The sequence below is a fragment of the Nomascus leucogenys genome, chromosome 9, assembly GCF_006542625.1.
Source record: "Nomascus leucogenys isolate Asia chromosome 9, Asia_NLE_v1, whole genome shotgun sequence".
In the NCBI taxonomy this organism is placed as follows: Eukaryota; Metazoa; Chordata; class Mammalia; order Primates; family Hylobatidae; genus Nomascus; species Nomascus leucogenys.
Genome location: NC_044389.1, coordinates 39,764,959 through 39,770,558, shown reverse-complemented (window position 1 = coordinate 39,770,558; position 5,600 = coordinate 39,764,959).

The window sequence follows — 5,600 nt, the reverse complement described above, 5'->3', positions numbered from 1 at the left end:
TTAGCAAATTAACATGTCATGAGGCAAGAATGTGCCTGGTGATATTTGGGAATACCCAGGAGCCAGTCTTCTGTGCCAGTGGTTAAGGAGAGAGCAACTGGAGATGCAAAAAGGGGTAATGGCCTTTGTAATTACTTTGATTCCTATGCAGAGTGGAATACAAATCATTGGACAGTTTTAAGAAGAAAAAGCTATAGGTTGGATTTTGAAAATATAAGTGTGATTGCTCCTGAAAGAATTATTTACTGAAGCACAATGGTGGAAGCAGTAGCAGTAGAAGTGGCAATAAATGATTAGAATTCAGATTTTATGTAGGTAGTGCCTAAAGAATTTGATGAAGATGGAATATATTCCAAAGGAAGAAAGGACTAAATAATTATTTTGAGTTTTTGGCTTCAGCTACTAAATGGATACAGGTCAAGTTAACTGATGGAATAGAATTCTTTTAAAATTAATTTTCATTTCTACCCATTAATTATTTTGATAGCAGAAGTGTAGGCCATTTGCATCTTTCTTTCTCCTCAAACACATAACCCTCATTTACATGCATTGAACCTTTGTAACCCAATTCCATGGATACATCCTACACTAGCAACTATGCTACATTCAGTCCTGTTAACAAGCATCTCACTATTTAAACTCCACTTCTCTTTCTCTGGCTCATTTATTCAAATATATCCCTGAACAAATTCTTCAACCTCATTAAGACTCTAACCTATAGACCTACACAGTGTTTTCACTTCTGTTGTTGCTCATCTGAGATCACATGATATACAGTTCTAAACATTTCCTTACGATCAGCTTTAAAATCAATGTCCTTTTCTCTCTGTGATCTCATCTTACTTATCTAACAAAATAATAATAATGTTTCAACTCAAATATCAATTTTCTCCCTTTTGTATCTAATCAACTGTAGGTTTTTTTGAAAAAAATTACCCAACCTAAGGTATTGGATTTATTTTAAATTTCTATCAACTAGATTCAATACTACTGCTTAGTTATAATGATTGCATCAAATGTTTGTTTTTCTCCTATCCAGGGAGAATAAGATTAGATACATTTATGCATCTATACTCCTACTCTCTGAAATTACTGACTCGTTGTACTGCTATTTCTTTAGATAATGCTTCTCCCTAAATGAGTCATTTATGTGCATGGTTTTAAATACATTTACATGCAGGTAATTTCCAAATATTTATCTCTAATCCAGATCTCTCCCTGAACTTTTAATTAATTTAGCCAGTTGCCTACTTGGTGCCGTTAATGTTTCATATGCAGGTCAAACTTAATTCCAAAATAGAATCCACTTTCCAGGACAACATGAAATTTGTCTTTCTTCATGGAAGCATTATTTATTCAGTTAATCAAGCTGGATATCTAGGATTCTTCATTGATTTATCTATTTTCCTCATCACCCACTGTTTGGCTTGTATTAATATAAATGTCTCTCTCACTCCCAGCATACAAACAGCAAGGATTTTTAATACACACATGTGTATGTGCCTCTTTCCTTTAGTGCACAAATAGACTTACAAAAGTTTAAAAGTGTTGGTATAGCCTTTAATCTAGTTTATAACTATGAATATGTGTGTATGGGTGTGCATGATTATGTTGGAATATCAGTTTAAGGGGCAGCAATGTGGAAAAAATTTATTTATTCCTAATGTTTTCAATTTTGAATTCTGGATTTAAGAAGGAAAAAGCAGTAAAATGAAAAATAAAGATGTTTCATATAATATAGGTATTTAATTCTCAGTAACATTTTCTCAAATCTATTTATAATCTATTTTATAATTTTGTGTAGCACAAGACTGATTAAAGTTTTCCTGTACCTTAGTGGTTTGTCACATGTGCTTAATTTATTTCTCTTAAAGTAAATCATAAGATGTTATTTAACCACTTTCTTCTGGAGTGGTATGAGTTTATTGATTCAGTTAATTAGATATGCATAGGCCACAACATATATATAACAGTGGCCTTATCTTCATATTGGTAATATCATTGAAGAGAAATAAAATAATACTAATAAAATATGAAACCAAACAAGAGTCTTACATTAACCCATGAACATAGTGTATCATTAACTGAAGAGTTGAATCTACTTAATTCTGCATACTTAAAGAATTAACATAGAAGAAACAATATATTTGGAGTAATATTGTAACCTGAACTATTGTAAAATAAAAAACTCTTAAGAAAGAATAATCAACCTGCTATCATCTTAGGAAACACATGCCTTATTTTCCTTTATAAAAACACAAAAATGCTATTTGCATTATAAAAATATCCAAATGCCAACCAGATTTAGTAAAATTAAGAAGCCATGAAATACGTTAATTTCAAAGCAAATGCCACCTTCAGAGGATTCATTAGATGACAGAAAAATGAAAAGTATATACACACAAAGGGCCCGGGAACTAATAACTTACATGGATTATTTTCCCAAGAGACTAGAAGACATGCCTATGCACACAAATAACTCCTGAAATGTGTATTTGTAATAAAGACGTTAGACTAACAACAGTCATATGGATATAAACCTATTCTTTTTATTGGACATAAACACATTCACTGATGAAAATTAATTTTCAAAAACTACTCCTGAATATAATAGCTAATAGTATATTTTTTTCAGGCTTTGTTTCTATAAAGATGTAACCTGTATTTCTGATATAATTAAAAGGAAATATGCTAAAAAAGAATACCTGCTATAATAGTTTTTTTTGTTGTTTTTTTTTGTTTGTTTTTTTTTTTTTTTTGAGACAGAGTCTCGCTGTCGCCCAGGCTGGAGTGCAGGGGCGCGATCTCGGCTCACTGCAAGCTCCGCCTCCTGGGTTCCCGCCATTCTCCTGCCTCAGCCTCCCGAGTAGCTGGGACTACAGGCGCCCGCCACCACGCCCGGCTAATTTCTTTTTGTATTTATTTATTTTTTTTTTTGGATTGCAAAAATTTATTAAAATTGGAGACATTGTTTTAATCTTCTTGTGCCATGAGACTCCATCAGGCGGTCTACAAAGACCACTGGGAGGCTGAGGATCACTTGGGCCCAGAAGTTTGAGGCTGTAGTAAGCTTCGAAGGCCACTGCACTCCAGCTTGAGTGAGGCAAGACCCTGTCTCAAAAAATAAGACAAGACTTTTAGCCACATTTACAGACTTCAATTAAATCTTTTTGTATTTTTAGTAGAGACGGAGTTTCACCGTGTTAGCCAGGATGGTCTCGATCTCCTGACCCCGTGATCTGCCCGCCTCGGCCTCCCAAAGTGCTGGGATTACAGGCGTGAGCCACCGCGCCTGGCCTAATAGTTTTCTTATATAAATTTTATTATTTAAACGGCAGCCTAAATTAAGTGATTTTCTTCTACCCATCCAGTTTGTGTTGCTCCTGGAAAGTATGAAGCTTTGACATAATCGCCATTTAATGGGCATTTCATAAAACCCTTTTCCATCAATAGTACACTCTTTTCACCCTCTTCAGTATTGATACTATTACAATACAAACTTTAGAATCCGAATTTAAATTCCAAATTTTCTATATCTTTATTTTAACTTTTCACAATAATCATGAATTCATTCAACAAATATATACAGGCTTATTTTTTAAACACGCACACACACACACACACACACATACATGCACACCTCCTGAACAAAATGCCTCAAAATGTTTACAATACATATGTTTAAACTGAGGAGTAATGGGTGATTTTTTTTGTGTTCTATGATTATTTGTACACATTTGCTATCATGATCATGCATGGTTTCATAGTAAGAAAAAATATAGTAAAGTAGCTGACATTTCATTTTCATTCCTTTTTTTTAGAGGAAAATATATTGAATTGATAGTATTTATCAAAATCTTTACTGATTAGAGCAATGATTTACAAACTTTTTACATCATGATACACACAAAGTATAATGTTTTGCGGAAACATTAGGTTAAACTAGACTTCTCAAGTCTAAAAGCAGTCAGCCTGTTGGGCCAGTGTCTCAAATGCCGAGGCAGTCAGTACCTGGGGACACTGGTAACTCATAACTTGTGCACCAATTTGCCACACCTTGGGGAGGACCTCCAAATTATTTGAAGACATACTGTTTTACCAATATTTCAATTATTCTTCAGAGCATTGCAAATATATTTTGTATTGCAGAGTTTCTATTACTAACTTTCTTTTTTGCGTGTTTGGGGATTAGGATTCCAGAATCAGCTAAATAATGATAAAATAAAGTGAGATATTTGTCTCCTAGTGTCCTTTACAGAGGTTGAATATAATATCTCCTCTTAGTTTTATCCTTTTTACCTCTCCTTCTTTTTATTTAAATACATTTTTCAGCTTATCAAACAATGTATAATACTGACAATGATTCTAAAAGAAATTGTATGTTCTTGGCACCTGTGACAGTTTCAATCTTAATCTATTTCAAACTTTTACCTTTCAAACGAATTGATGTATTTATATTGTGCTTTTTTAAGCAAACATTTATAAAATTTAGGACCTATCCCATAAATATAATTTTCTAAGTTACTGTTATATATTAAGTGGTTAAAAATAAGTATTTAAAATTGCTGTAATCAATAACACTAACATACACTAAATAAGTACTCAATAAATGTATGAATTCCTAAACAGTGCATAATTCAAATCACATTAAATTAGTCTACTTAATAAAAGAAGTAAATCATATTAGACTAAACTAGGACTAAAATAGTGAATCAGTTTTCTAAATTATAAGAATACTGCTTTGTAAGTAAGGTTCGAAATAATCCTTTCCTTTTACCAACCTATTTTTTAAGTTGCTATCAACCTCCCAGTCTCAAGGGATCCTCCCACCTCAATCTCCTCCCTACCCCCTGTAGCTGGGACTGCAAACATGAGCCTACAGGCCCAGCCATTTCTTCTGAGCTTGTTATGTAGAGATGGGGTCTCACTATGTTGCCCAGGATTTATTTATTTATTTATTTATTTTTTATTCTAAAAATATATTGTTAAACAAAACTTTCTAGCTTTTTTTTTTTAACCACAAATTCATTATTTAACTCTTGAAATTCTCTCTACCACTTGAAAGAAACTTCTCTGTCAGGGATACCGGTAACTATATAGTATCTAAACTTCTAGTGTATTTTCAACTCCTTTTCTCTTTGATTTCAAAATCACATAACCAAGCTGCCTTCCTGTTAACTCCTGGAAGTCTGTTTCCTTGACTTCCATTAAAACGCTTACCTTTTTTTTTTCCTTCGTTTTTTACTGGTTTATCTTTCTGTGCATATATTTGGAGTTTTAGTGCTCCCTATGTGAAAGATTGTCAATACTATAGTTCCAAACCGTAGACCAATATTTTCAAATTATTGGATGTTCAATTTATATCAAATATGGTGACTCCAAAACTAAATTAATTGCCGTTCAATAACATCACAACTATCCAATTAGCCAATTTAGGAACCTATATGTTGTCTCTGATTCATTTCTCTCCGTTATATCTCATATTCAGTAAGTTACTAAGCTCTCCAAATTCTACTTCCAAAATAACTATTACATCCATTCTTTATTTTTATTCTCCCCAGTACCAGTACCATTGTGCTAATTAAGACACTTACCTGTCC